General features: G+C 44.8%; 1 protein-coding gene across 2 annotated transcripts in view; it reads left to right on the top strand.

The window, feature by feature from the left end:
* Nucleotides 1-290: 290 nt before the first annotated feature.
* SIDT1 (SID1 transmembrane family member 1) overlaps nucleotides 291-16,960 on the top strand; it is a 294,206-nt gene continuing 277,536 nt past the window's right edge. For both annotated transcript variants that reach the window (XM_073668654.1, XM_073668653.1), the window contains exon 1: nucleotides 291-427. The gene's annotated coding sequence lies outside the window, so the exon portion shown is untranslated. The remainder of the gene's footprint in view (nucleotides 428-16,960) is intronic.

Raw genomic sequence — 16,960 nt, 5'->3', positions numbered from 1 at the left:
TTACTTTGTCTCCTTGTAGACTCAATAGTAACACGTGTCACCGGTTCACATGCTTTTATCACACACTCATTAGTTATTAGATGCTCGGACATTGTGCCGTGACTGTATAATATCAGGTGTAATATGGTGTAATGCCGTTTCTCACCAGCAGGTGGCGGCACAGTCACTGCTCTGATTCTTCTGCACCTTACACCTTTCAGAATTAAATTGTGGGACAATGTAGCAGAAGAGGCTGCAGTGATTGGTCAGCTGTCCTCCCTCTGGACACGAGCAGCCAATCCGGCCTCGGCAGGGGAGGGCTCCTGGCTGCACCCTGTGCTGCTGTCTTGGTGGTGGCATCTTGGGCTCTGTGGATGGGTGGTTGGATGAGCCCTGAGCAGCCACCAGCAGCAGAACAGCAGCAGGGCCAGGGAGGCCAGCCGGGCCGGTGAGTGCATGCTGCAGAGCGGACTGTGACTGCGAATCCCTGCAACCGCCACTAGTGGCACCGACATGTGCATGGATGATAACCCGATGATGTGTGCGATGACATAGCTAATGCATGCTGTATTATAGGGGATGAATGATGATATGTGTGGTAACTAGTGCTGCGTGTATGATGACCTGTGTGTGATGATGTGCACTCTGTGTATGATGATGTGCACACTGTGTGTGTGATGATGTGCACACTGTGTATGATGATGTGCACACTGTGTGTGTGATGATGTGCACACTGTGTATGATGATGTGCACACTGTGTGTGTGATGATGTGCACACTGTGTGTGTGATGATGTGCACACTGTGTGTATGATGATGTGCACACTGTGTGTATGATGATGTGCACACTGTGTGTGTGATGATGTGCACACTGTGTATGATGATGTGCACACTGTGTATGATGATGTGCACTCTGTGTGTATGATGATGTGCACACTGTGTATGATGATGTGCACACTGTGTGTATGATGATGTGCACACTGTGTGTGTGATGATGTGCACACTGTGTGTATGATGATGTGCACACTGTGTGTATGATGATGTGCACACTGTGTGTGTGATGATGTGCACTCTGTGTATGATGATGTGCACACTGTGTGTATGATGATGTGCACTCTGTGTATGATGATGTGCACTCTGTGTGTGATGATGTGCACACTGTGTGTATGATGATGTGCACTCTGTGTGTATGATGATGTGCACACTGTGTATGATGATGTGCACTCTGTGTGTGTGATGATGTGCACACTGTGTATGATGATGTGCACACTGTGTGTATGATGATGTGCACACTGTGTGTATGATGATGTGCACACTGTGTATGATGATGTGCACACTGTGTGTATGATGATGTGCACACTGTGTGTATGATGATGTGCACACTGTGTGTATGATGATGTGCACACTGTGTGTATGATGATGTGCACACTGTGTATGATGATGTGCACACTGTGTGTATGATGATGTGCACACTGTGTGTATGATGAAGTGCACTCTGTGTATGATGAAGTGCACACTGTGTATGATGATGTGCACACTGTGTGTATGATGATGTGCACACTGTGTGTATGATGATGTGCACACTGTGTATGATGATGTGCACACTGTGTGTATGATGATGTGCACACTGTGTGTATGATGATGTGCACACTGTGTGTATGATGATGTGCACACTGTGTGTATGATGATGTGCACACTGTGTATGATGATGTGCACACTGTGTGTATGATGATGTGCACACTGTGTGTGTGATGATGTGCACTCTGTGTATGATGAAGTGCACACTGTGTATGATGATGTGCACACTGTGTGTATGATGAAGTGCACACTGTGTGTGTGATGATGTGCACACTGTGTGTATGATGATGTGCACTCTGTGTATGATGAAGTGCACACTGTGTATGATGATGTGCACACTGTGTGTATGATGATGTGCACTCTGTGTGTGTGATGAAGTGCACACTGTGTATGATGAAGTGCACACTGTGTGTATGATGAAGTGCACTCTGTGTATGATGATGTGCACACTGTGTGTGTGATGAAGTGCACACTGTGTATGATGAAGTGCACACTGTGTGTATGATGAAGTGCACTCTGTGTATGATGATGTGCACACTGTGTGTGTGATGATGTGCACACTGTGTATGATGATGTGCACTCTGTGTGTATGATGATGTGCACTCTGTGTGTATGATGATGTGCACACTGAGTGTATGATGATGTGCACTCTGTGTGTGTGATGATGTGCACACTGTGTGTATGATGATGTGCACTCTGTGTGTGTGATGATGTGCACACTGTGTATGATGATGTGTACACTGTGTGTATGATGATGTGCACACTGTGTATGATGAAGTGCACACTGTGTATGATGATGTGCACACTGTGTGTATGATGAAGTGCACACTGTGTATGATGCTGTGCACACTGTGTGTATGATGAAGTGCACACTGTGTATGATGATGTGCACACTGTGTGTGTGATGATGTGCACACTGTGTATGATGATGTGCACACTGTGTATGATGATGTGTACACTGTGTGTATGATGATGTGCACACTGTGTATGATGATGTGCACACTGTGTGTATGATGATGTGCACACTGTGTATGATGATGTGCACTCTGTGTGTATGATGATGTGCACACTGTGTGTATGATGATGTGCACACTGTGTGTATGATGATGTGCACACTGAGTGTATGATGATGTGCACTCTGTGTGTGTGATGATGTGCACACTGTGTGTATGATGATGTGCACTCTGTGTGTGTGATGATGTGCACACTGTGTATGATGATGTGCACACTGTGTGTATGATGATGTGCACTCTGTGTGTCTGATGATGTGCACACTGTGTGTATGATGATGTGCACTCTGTGTGTCTGATGATGTGTACACTGTGTGTATGATGATGTGCACTCTGTGTGTATGATGATGTGCACTCTGTGTGTATGATGATGTGCACTCTGTGTGTGTGATGATGTGCACTCTGTGTATGATGATGTGCACTCTGTGTGTGTGATGATGTGCACACTGTGTGTATGATGATGTGCACAGAGTGTATGATGATGTGCACACTGTGTATGATGATGTGCACTCTGTGTGTATGATGATGTGCACACTGAGTGTATGATGATGTGCACTCTGTGTGTGTGATGATGTGCACACTGTGTGTATGATGATGTGCACTCTGTGTGTGTGATGATGTGCACACTGTGTATGATGATGTGCACTCTGTGTGTGTGATGATGTGCACACTGTGTATGATGATGTGCACACTGTGTGTATGATGATGTGTACACTGTGTGTATGATGATGTGCACACTGTGTGTATGATGATGTGCACACTGTGTATGATGATGTGCACACTGTGTATGATGATGTGCACTCTGTGTGTGTGATGATGTGCACACTGTGTGTATGATGATGTGCACTCTGTGTGTGTGATGATGTGCACACTGTGTATGATGATGTGCACTCTGTGTGTGTGATGATGTGCACACTGTGTGTATGATGATGTGCACACTGAGTGTATGATGATGTGCACACTGTGTATGATGATGTGCACTCTGTGTGTATGATGATGTGCACACTGTGTGTATGATGATGTGCACACTATGTATGATGATGTGCACTCTGTGTGTATGATGATGTGCACACTGTGTGTATGAGGATGTGCACACTGTGTGTGTGATGATGTGTACACTGTGTGTATGATGATGTGCACTCTGTGTGTATGATGATGTGCACACTGTGTGTGTATGATGATGTGCACTCTGTGTGTATGATGATGTGCACTCTGTGTGTGTGATGATGTGCACTCTGTGTGTGTATGATGATGTGCACACTGTGTATGATGATGTGCACTCTGTGTATGAGGATGTGCACACTGTGTGTGTGATGATGTGTACACTGTGTGTATGATGATGTGCACTCTGTGTGTATGATGATGTGCACACTGTGTGTATGATGATGTGCACTCTGTGTGTATGATGATGTGCACACTGTGTGTATGATGATGTGCACTCTGTGTGTATGATGATGTGCACACTGTGTGTATGATGATGTGCACACTGTGTATGATGATGTGCACTCTGTGTGTATGATGATGTGCACACTGTGTGTATGAGGATGTGCACACTGTGTGTGTGATGATGTGTACACTGTGTGTATGATGATGTGCACTCTGTGTATGAGGATGTGCACACTGTGTGTGTGATGATGTGCACTCTGTGTGTATGATGAAGTGCACTCTGTGTGTGTGATGATGTGCACTCTGTGTGTATGATGATGTGCACACTGTGTGTATGATGATGTGCACTCTGTGTGTGTGATGATGTGCACTCTGTGTATGATGATGTGCACTCTGTGTGTATGATGTGCACACTGTGTGTATGATGATGTGCACACTGTGTGTATGATGATGTGCACTCTGTGTGTATGATGATGTGCACACTGTGTGTATGAGGATGTGCACACTGTGTGTATGATGATGTGCACTCTGTGTGTGTGATGATGTGCACACTGTGTGTATGATGATGTGCACTCTGTGTGTATGATGATGTGCACTCTGTGTGTGTGATGATGTGCACACTGTGTGTATGATGAAGTGTACACTGTGTGTGTGATGATGTGCACTCTGTGTGTGTGATGATGTGCACTCTGTGTGTATGATGATGTGCACTCTGTGTGTATGATGATGTGCACACTGTGTATGATGATGTGCACTCTGTGTGTATGAGGATGTGCACACTGTGTGTATGATGATGTGCACACTGTGTATGATGATGTGCACACTGTGTGTATGATGATGTGCACTCTGTGTGTGTGATGATGTGCACACTGTGTGTATGATGAAGTGCACACTGTGTATGATGATGTGCACACTGTGTGTATGATGATGTGCACTCTGTGTATGATGAAGTGCACACTGTGTATGATGATGTGCACACTGTGTGTATGATGAAGTGCACACTGTGTATGATGAAGTGCACACTGTGTGTATGATGAAGTGCACTCTGTGTATGATGATGTGCACACTGTGTGTGTGATGATGTGCACACTGTGTATGATGAAGTGCACACTGTGTGTATGATGATGTGCACACTGTGTATGATGATGTGCACTCTGTGTGTATGATGATGTGCACACTGTGTGTATGATGATGTGCACTCTGTGTGTGTGATGATGTGCACACTGTGTGTATGATGATGTGCACTCTGTGTGTGTGATGATGTGCACACTGTGTATGATGATGTGTACACTGTGTGTGTGATGATGTGCACACTGTGTATGATGATGTGCACACTGTGTGTATGATGATGTGCACTCTGTGTGTATGAGGATGTGCACACTGTGTGCATGATGATGTGCACACTGTGTATGATGATGTGCACACTGTGTGTATGATGATGTGCACTCTGTGTGTGTGATGATGTGCACACTGTGTGTATGATGATGTGCACTCTGTGTGTGTGATGATGTGCACTCTGTGTGTATGATGATGTGCACTCTATGTGTATGAGGATGTGCACACTGTGTGTATGATGATGTGCACTCTGTGTGTATGAGGATGTGCACACTGTGTATGATGATGTGCACACTGTGTGTGTGATGATGTGCACACTGTGTGTATGATGATGTGCGCACTGTGTATATGATGATGTGCACACTGTGTGTGTGATGATGTGCACACTGTGTGTATGATGATGTGCACTCTGTGTGTATGATGATGTGCACACTGTGTGTGTGATGATGTGCACACTGTGTGTATGATGATGTGCACTCTGTGTATGATGATGTGCACTCTGTGTGTATGATGATGTGCACACTGTGTATGATGATGTGCACACTGTGTGTATGATGAAGTGTACACTGTGTGTGTGATGATGTGCACACTGTGTGTATGATGATGTGCGCACTGTGTATGATGATGTGCACTCTGTGTGTGTGATGATGTGCACACTGTGTGTATGATGAAGTGTACACTGTGTGTGTGATGATGTGCACTCTATGTGTATGATGATGTGCACTCTGTGTGTATGATGATGTGCACTCTGTGTGTATGATGATGTGCACTCTGTGTGTATGATGATGTGCACACTGTGTGTATGATGATGTGCACTCTGTGTGTGTGATGATGTGCACACTGTGTATGATGATGTGCACTCTGTGTGTATGAGGATGTGCACTCTGTGTGTATGATGATGTGCACACTGTGTATGATGATGTGCACTCTGTGTGTATGATGATGTGCACTCTGTGTGTGTGATGATGTGCACTCTGTGTGTATGATGATGTGCACTCTGTGTGTGTGATGATGTGCACTCTGTGTGTATGAGGATGTGCACTCTGTGTGTATGAGGATGTGCACTCTGTGTGTATGATGATGTGCACACTGTGTGTGATGATGTGCACACTGTGTGTATGATGATGTGCACTCTGTGTGTGTGATGATGTGCACACTGTGTGTATGATGATGTGCACTCTGTGTGTGTTATGATGTGCACACTGTGTGTATGATGATGTGCACTCTGTGTGTGTGATGATGTGCACACTGTGTATGATGATGTGCACACTGTGTGTATGATGATGTGCGCACTGTGTATGATGATGTGCGCACTGTGTGTATGATGATGTGCACACTGTGATGATGTGCACTCTGTGTGTATGATGATGTGTACTCTGTGTGTGATGATGTGCACTCTGTATGATGATGTGCACACTGTGTGTATGATGATGTGCACTCTGTGTGTATGATGATGTGCACACTGTGTGTATGATGATGTGCACACTGTGTATGATGATGTGCACACTGTGTGTATGATGATGTGCACACTGTGTATGATGATGTGCACACTGTGTGTATGATGATGTGCGCATTGTGTGTATGATGATGTGCACTCTGTGTGTATGATGATGTGCACACTGTGTGTATGATGATGTGCACACTGTGTATGATGATGTGCACACTGTATGATGATGTGCACACTGTGTGTATGATGATGTGCACTCTGTGTGTGTGATGATGTGCACTCTGTGTATGATGATGTGCACACTGTGTGTATGATGATGTGCACACTGTGTGTATGATGATGTGCACACTGTGTATGATGATGTGCACACTGTATGATGATGTGCACACTGTGTGTATGATGATGTGCACTCTGTGTGTGTGATGATGTGCACTCTGTGTATGATGATGTGCACACTGTGTGTATGATGATGTGCACTCTGTGTGTATGATGATGTGCACACTGTGTGTATGATGATGTGCACACTGTGTATGATGATGTGCACACTGTGTGTATGATGATGTGCACACTGTGTATGATGATGTGCGCACTGTGTGTGTGATGATGTGCACACTGTGTGTATGATGATGTGCACACTGTGTATGATGATGTGCGCACTGTGTGTATGATGATGTGCACTCTGTGTGTGTGATGATGTGCACTCTGTGTGTGTGATGATGTGTACTCTGTGTGTGTGATGATGTGCACACTGTGTATATGATGTGCACACTGTGTGTATGATGATGTGCACACTGTGTGTGTGATGATGTGCACACTGAGTGCATGATGATGTGCGCACTGTGTATGATGATGTGCACTCTGTGTGTGTATGATGATGTGCACACTGTGTGTATGATGATGTGTACTCTGTGTGTGTGATGATGTGCACACTGTGTGTATGATGATGTGTACTGTGTGTGTGTGATGATGTGCACACTGTGTGTGATGATGTGCACTCTGTGTGTATGATGATGTGCACTCTGTGTGTGTGATGATGTGCACACTGTGTGTGTGATGATGTGTACTGTGTGTGTGTGATGATGTGCACACTGTGTATATGAGGATGTGCACACTGTGTGTATGATGAAGTGTACACTGTGTGTGTGATGATGTGCGCACTGTGTATGATGATGTGCACACTGTGTGTATGATGATGTGCACTCTGTGTGTATGATGATGTGCACACTGTGTGTATGAGGATGTGCACTCTGTGTATGATGATGTGCACACTGTGTATGATGATGTGCACACTGTGTGTATGATGATGTGCACACTGTGTGTATGATGAAGTGTACACTCTGTGTATGATGATGTGCACACTGTGTGTATGATGATGTGCGCATTGTGTGTATGAGGATGTGCACTCTGTGTGTGTGATGATGTGCACACTGTGTATGATGATGTGCGCACTGTGTATGATTATGTGCGCACTGTGTGTATGATGATGTGCACACTGTGTATGATGATGTGCACACTGTGTGTATGATGATGTGCACACTGTGTATGATGATGTGCACACTGTGTATGATGATGTGCGGACTGTGTGTATGATGATGTGCACACTGTGTATGATGATGTGCACACTGTGTATGATGATGTGCACACTGTGTGTATGATGATGTGCACACTGTGTATGATGATGTGCACACTGTATGATGATGTGCACACTGTGTGTATGATGAAGTGTACACTTTGTGTGTGATGATGTGCACACTGTGTGTATGATGATGTGCACACTGTGTGTGTGATGATGTGCACACTGTGTATGATGATGTGCACACTGTGTGTATGATGATGTGCACTCTGTGTGTATGATGATGTGCACACTGTGTGTATGATGATGTGCACTCTGTGTGTGTGATGATGTGCACACTGTGTGTGTGATGATGTGCACACTGTGTGTATGATGATGTGCACACTGTGTATGATGATGTGCACACTGTGTGTGTGATGATGTGCACACTGTGTGTGTGATGATGTGCACACTGTGTGTATGATGATGTGCACACTGTGTATGATGATGTGCACACTGTGTGTATGATGATGTGCGCACTGTGTGTATGATGATGTGCACACTGTGTGTATGATGTGCACACTGTGTATGATGATGTGCACACTGTGTGTGTGATGATGTGCACACTGTGTATGATGATGTGCACACTGTGTGTATGATGTGCACACTGTGTATGATGATGTGCACACTGTGTGTATGATGATGTGCACACTGTGTATGATGATGTGCACACTGTGTATGATGATGTGCACACTGTGTATGATGATGTGCACACTGTGTGTATGATGATGTGGACACTGTGTGTATGATGATGTGCACACTGTGTATGATGATGTGCACACTGTGTGTATGATGATGTGCACACTGTGTGTATGATGATGTGCACACTGTGTGTGTGATGATGTGCACACTGTGTGTGTGATGATGTGCACTCTGTGTGTATGATGATGTGCACACTGTGTATGATGATGTGCACACTGTGTATGATGATGTGCACACTGTGTGTGTGATGATGTGCACACTGTGTCTGATGATGTGCACACTGTGTATGATGATGTGAACACTGTGTGTATGATGATGTGCACACTGTGTGTATGATGATGTGCACACTGTGTGTATGATGTGCACACTGTGTATGATGATGTGCACACTGTGTGTATGATGATGTGCACACTGTGTGTATGATGTGCACACTGTGTCTGATGATGTGCACACTGTGTATGATGATGTGAACACTGTGTGTATGATGATGTGCGCACTGTGTGTATGATGATGTGCACACTGTGTGTATGATGTGCACACTGTGTATGATGATGTGCACACTGTGTGTGTGATGATGTGCACACTGTGTATGATGATGTGCACACTGTGTGTATGATGTGCACACTGTGTATGATGATGTGCACACTGTGTGTATGATGATGTGCACACTGTGTATGATGATGTGCACACTGTGTATGATGATGTGCACACTGTGTATGATGATGTGCACACTGTGTGTATGATGATGTGGACACTGTGTGTATGATGATGTGCACACTGTGTATGATGATGTGCACACTGTGTGTATGATGATGTGCACACTGTGTGTATGATGATGTGCACACTGTGTGTGTGATGATGTGCACACTGTGTGTGTGATGATGTGCACTCTGTGTGTATGATGATGTGCACACTGTGTATGATGATGTGCACACTGTGTATGATGATGTGCACACTGTGTGTGTGATGATGTGCACACTGTGTCTGATGATGTGCACACTGTGTATGATGATGTGAACACTGTGTGTATGATGATGTGCACACTGTGTGTATGATGATGTGCACACTGTGTGTGATGATGTGCACTCTGTGTATGATGATGTGCACACTGTGTGTATGATGATGTGCACTCTGTGTGTATGATGATGTGCACACTGTGTGTATGATGATGTGCACACTGTGTATGATGATGTGCACACTGTGTGTATGATGAAGTGTACACGGTGTGAGTGATGATGTGCACACTGTGTGTATGATGATGTGCACACTGTATGATGATGTGCACACTGTGTGTATGATGAAGTGTACACTGTGTGTATGATGATGTGCACTCTGTGTGTATGATGATGTGCACTCTGTGTGTATGATGATGTGCACACTGTGTGTGTGATGATGTGCACTCTGTGTGTGTGATGATGTGCACTCTGTGTGTATGATGATGTGCACACTGTGTGTGATGATGTGCACACTGTGTGTATGATGATGTGCACACTGTGTGTATGATGATGTGCACACTGTGTGTATTATGATGTGCACACTTTGTGTATGATGATGTGCACTCTGTGTGTATGATGATGTGCACTCTGTGTGTGATAATGTGCACACTGTGTATGATGATGTGCACACTGTGTGTATGATGATGTGCACACTGTGTGTATTATGATGTGCACACTTTGTGTATGATGATGTGCACTCTGTGTGTATGATGATGTGCACTCTGTGTGTGTATGATGATGTGCACACTGTGTATGATGAAGTGTACACTGTGTGTGTGATGATGTGCACACTGTGTGTATGATGATGTGCACACTGTGTGTATGATGATGTGCACACTGTGTATGATGAAGTGTACACTGTGTGTGTGATGATGTGCACACTGTGTGTATGATGATGTGCACACTGTGTGTATGATGATGTGCACACTGTGTGTATTATGATGTGCACACTTTGTGTATGATGATGTGCACTCTGTGTGTATGATGATGTGCACTCTGTGTGTGTATGATGATGTGCACACTGTGTGTGTGATGATGTGCACACTGTGTGTATGAGGATGTGCACACTGTGTGTATGATGATGTGCACATTGTGTGTATGATGATGTGCACACTGTGTATGATGATGTGCACACTGTGTGTATGATGAAGTGCACACTGTGTGTATGATGATGTGCACACTGTGTGTATGATGATGTGCACTCTGTGTGTGTGTGATGATGTGCACACTGTGTATGATGATGTGCACACTGTGTGTATGATGATGTGCACACTGTGTGTATGATGATGTGCACACTGTGTGTATGATGATGTGCACTCTGTGTGTATGATGATGTGCACATTGTGTGTATGATGATGTGCACACTGTGTATGATGATGTGCACACTGTGTGTATGATGAAGTGTACACTGTGTATGATGATGTGCACACTGTGTGTATGATGATGTGCACTCTGTGTGTATGAGGATGTGCACACTGTGTGTATGATGAAGTGTACACTGTGTATGATGATGTGCACATTGTGTGTATGATGATGTGCACTCTGTGTGTATGATGATGTGCACACTGTGTATGATGATGTGCACACTGTGTGTATGATGATGTGCACACTGTGTGTGATGATGTGCACTCTGTGTGTATGATGATGTGCACACTGTGTATGATGATGTGCACACTGTGTGTATGATGATGTGCACACTGTGTGTGTGATGATGTGCACTCTATGTGTATGATGATGTGCACTCTGTGTGTTTGATGATGTGCACACTGTGTGTGTGATGATGTGCACACTGTGTGTATGATGATGTGCACTCTGTGTGTATGATGATGTGCACTCTGTGTGCGTGATGATGTGCACACTGTGTGTATGATGATGTGCACTCTGTGTGTATGATGATGTGCACACTGTGTGCATGATGATGTGCACTCTGTGTGTGTGATGATGTGCACTCTGTGTGTATGATGATGTGCACTGTGTGTATGATGATGTGCACACTGTGTATGATGATGTGCACACTGTGTGTATGATGATGTGCACTCTGTGTGTATGATGATGTGCACTCTGTGTGTATGATGATGTGCACTCTGTGTGTGTGATGATGTGCACAATGTGTATGATGATGTGCACACTGTGTGTATGATGATGTGCACTCTGTGTGTGTGATGATGTGCACACTGTGTGTGATGATGTGCACACTGTGTGTGTGATGATGTGCACACTGTGTGTATGATGATGTGCACTCTGTGTGTGTGATGATGTGCACACTGTGTATGATGATGTGCACACTGTGTGTATGATGATGTGCACTCTGTGTGTGTGATGATGTGCACACTGTGTATGATGATGTGCACACTGTGTGTATGATGATGTGCACTCTGTGTGTGTGATGATGTGCACACTGTGTGTGTGATGATGTGCACACTGTGTGTGTGATGATGTGCACTCTGTGTGTGTGATGATGTGCACACTGTGTATGATGATGTGCACTCTGTGTGTGATGATGTGCACACTGTGTGTGTGATGATGTGCACACTGTGTGTGTGATGATGTGCACTCTGTGTGTGTGATGATGTGCACACTGTGTGTGATGATGTGCACTCTGTGTGTGTGATGATGTGCACACTGTGTATGATGATGTGCACTCTGTGTGTGTGATGATGTGCACTCTGTGTGTATGATGATGTGCACTCTGTGTGTATGATGATGTGCACTCTGTGTGTATGATGATGTGCACTCTGTGTGTATGATGATGTGCACTCTGTGTGTGTGATGATGTGCACACTGTGTGTGTATGATGATGTGCACACTGTGTATGATGATGTGCACTCTGTGTGTGTGATGATGTGCACTCTGTGTGTGTGTGATGATGTGCACTCTGTGTGTATGATGATGTGCACTCTGTGTGTATGATGATGTGCACTCTGTGTGTGTGATGATGTGCACACTGTGTGTGTGTGATGATGTGCACTCTGTGTGTATGATGATGTGCACTCTGTGTGTATGATGATGTGCACTCTGTGTGTGATGATGTGCACACTGTGTGTGTGATGATGTGCACACTGTGTGTGTATGATGATGTGCACACTGTGTGTATGATGATGTGCACTCTGTGTGTGTGATGATGTGCACACTGTGTATGATGATGTGCACACTGTGTGTGTGATGATGTGCACTCTGTGTGTATGATGATGTGCACACTGTGTGTGTATGATGATGTGCAGTCTGTGTGTATGATGATGTGCACTCTGTGTGTGTGGTGATGTGCACACTGTGTGTGTGGTGATGTGCACACTGTGTGTGTGATGATGTGCACTCTGTGTGTATGATGATGTGCACTCTGTGTGTATGATGATGTGCACACTGTGTGTGTATGATGATGTGCACTCTGTGTGTATGATGATGTGCACTCTGTGTGTGTGATGATGTGCACACTGTGTGTGATGATGTGCACACTGTGTGTGATGATGTGCACTCTGTGTGTATGATGATGTGCACTCTGTGTGTATGATGATGTGCACTCTGTGTGTATGATGATGTGCACTCTGTGTGTATGATGATGTGCACTCTGTGTGTGTGATGATGTGCACACTGTGTGTGTATGATGATGTGCACACTGTGTATGATGATGTGCACTCTGTGTGTGTGATGATGTGCACTCTGTGTGTGTGTGATGATGTGCACACTGTGTATGATGATGTGCACTCTGTGTGTATGATGATGTGCACTCTGTGTGTGTGATGATGTGCACACTGTGTGTGTGTGATGATGTGCACTCTGTGTGTATGATGATGTACACTGTGTGTGTATGATGATGTGCACACTGTGTGTGTATGATGATGTGCACACTGTGTGTGTGATGATGTGCACACTGTGTGTGTGATGATGTGCACACTGTGTATGATGATGTGCACACTGTGTGTATGATGATGTGCACTCTGTGTGTATGATGATGTGCACTCTGTGTGTGTGATGATGTGCACACTGGGTGTATGATGATGTGCACTCTGTGTGTATGATGATGTGCACTCTGTGTGTATGATGATGTGCACTCTGTGTGTGTGATGATGTGCACACTGGGTGTATGATGATGTGCACTCTGTGTGTATGATGATGTGCACTCTGTGTGTATGATGATGTGCACTCTGTGTGTATGATGATGTGCACTCTGTGTGTGTGATGATGTGCACACTGTGTGTATGATGATGTGCACTCTGTGTGTATGATGATGTGCACTCTGTGTGTGTGATGATGTGCACTCTGTGTGTATGATGATGTGCACACTGGGTGTATGATGATGTGCACACTGTGTGTATGATGATGTGCACTCTGTGTGTGTGATGATGTGCACACTGTGTATGATGATGTGCACTCTGTGTGTGTGATGATGTGCACTCTGTGTGTATGATGATGTGCACACGGTGTGTATGTGGATGTGCAGTCTGTGTGTATGATGATGTGCACTCTGTGTGTGTGATGATGTGCACACTGTGTGTGTGATGATGTGCACACTGTGTGTGTATGATGATGTGCACTCTGTGTGTATGATGATGTGCACTCTGTGTGTTTGATGATGTGCACACTGTGTGTGATGATGTGCACACTGTGTGTGTATGATGATGTGCACTCTATGTGTGTGATGATGTGCACACTGTGTGTGTATGATGATGTGCACACTGTGTGTGTGATGATGTGCACTCTGTGTGTATGATGATGTGCACACTGTGTATGATGATGTGCACACTGTGTGTATGATGATGTGCACTCTGTGTGTGTGATGATGTGTACACTGTGTGTGTGATGATGTGCACACTGTGTGTATGATGATGTGCACTCTGTGTGTGTGATGATGTGCACTCTGTGTGTGTGATGATGTGCACACTGTGTGTGTATGATGATGTGCACACTGTGTGTATGATGATGTGCAGTCTGTGTGTATGATGATGTGCAGTCTGTGTGTATGATGATGTGCACACTGTGTATGATGATGTGCACACTGTGTGTATGATGATGTGCACTCTGTGTGTGTGATGATGTGCACACTGTGTATGATGATGTGCACACTGTGTGTATGATGATGTGCACACTGTGTGTATGATGATGTGCAGTCTGTGTGTATGATGATGTGCAGTCTGTGTATGATGATGTGCACACTGTGTGTATGATGATGTGCACACTGTGTATGATGATGTGCACTCTGTGTGTATGATGATGTGCACTCTGTGTGTATGATGATGTGCACTCTGTGTGTGTGATGATGTGCACAATGTGTATGATGATGTGCACTCTGTGTGTGTGATGATGTGCACACTGTGTGTGATGATGTGCACACTGTGTGTGTGATGATGTGCACACTGTGTGTATGATGATGTGCACTCTGTGTGTGTGATGATGTGCACTCTGTGTGTGTGATGATGTGCACTCTGTGTGTGTGATGATGTGCACACTGTGTATGATCATGTGCACTCTGTGTGTGATGATGTGCACACTGTGTGTGTGATGATGTGCACACTGTGTGTGTGATGATGTGCACTCTGTGTGTGTGATGATGTGCACACTGTGTGTGATGATGTGCACTCTGTGTGTGATGATGTGCACTCTGTGTGTGATGATGTGCACACTGTGTGTGTGATGATGTGCACACTGTGTGTGTATGATAATGTGCACACTGTGTGTATGATGATGTGCACTCTGTGTGTGTGATGATGTGCACACTGTGTATGATGATGTGCACTCTGTGTGTGTGATGATGTGCACTCTGTGTGTATGATGATGTGCACTCTGTGTGTATGATGATGTGCACTCTGTGTGTATGATGATGTGCACTCTGTGTGTATGATGATGTGCACTCTGTGTGTGTGATGATGTGCACACTGTGTGTGTATGATGATGTGCACACTGTGTATGATGATGTGCACTCTGTGTGTGTGTGATGATGTGCACTCTGTGTGTGTGATGATGTGCACACTGTGTGTGTGTGATGATGTGCACTCTGTGTGTATGATGATGTACACTCTGTGTGTATGAAGATGTGCACACTGTGTGTGTATGATGATGTGCACACTGTGTGTGTGATGATGTGCACACTGTGTGTGTGATGATGTGCACACTGTGTATGATGATGTGCACACTGTGTGTATGATGATGTGCACTCTGTGTGTATGATGATGTGCACTCTGTGTGTGTGATGATGTGCACACTGGGTGTATGATGATGTGCACTCTGTGTGTATGATGATGTGCACTCTGTGTGTATGATGATGTGCACTCTGTGTGTGTGATGATGTGCACACTGGGTGTATGATGATGTGCACTCTGTGTGTATGATGATGTGCACTCTGTGTGTATGATGATGTGCACTCTGTGTGTATGATGATGTGCACTCTGTGTGTGTGATGATGTGCACACTGTGTGTATGATGATGTGCACTCTGTGTGTATGATGATGTGCACTCTGTGTGTGTGATGATGTGCACTCTGTGTGTATGATGATGTGCACACTGGGTGTATGATGATGTGCACACTGTGTGTATGATGATGTGCACTCTGTGTGTGTGATGATGTGCACACTGTGTATGATGATGTGCACTCTGTGTGTGTGATGATGTGCACTCTGTGTGTATGATGATGTGCACACGGTGTGTATGTGGATGTGCAGTCTGTGTGTGTGATGATGTGCACTCTGTGTGTATGATGATGTGCACTCTGTGTGTATGATGATGTGCACTCTGTGTGTGTGATGATGTGCACACTGTGTGTGTGTGATGATGTGCACTCTGTGTGTATGATGATGTGCACTCTGTGTGTATGATGATGTGCACACTGTGTGTATGATGATGTGCACACTGTGTGTGTGATGATGTGCACACTGTGTGTATGATGATGTGCACACTGTGTGTATGATGATGTGCACTCTGTGTGTG

Source organism: Phyllobates terribilis, unplaced genomic scaffold (genome assembly GCF_046119375.1).
Source record: "Phyllobates terribilis strain yellow unplaced genomic scaffold, ASM4611937v1 Scaffold_2__4_contigs__length_985480577, whole genome shotgun sequence".
NCBI lineage: Eukaryota > Metazoa > Chordata > Amphibia > Anura > Dendrobatidae > Phyllobates > Phyllobates terribilis.
The sequence above is the reverse complement of the archived record's forward strand: the minus strand, read 5'-3'. Positions and strand labels throughout refer to the sequence as shown.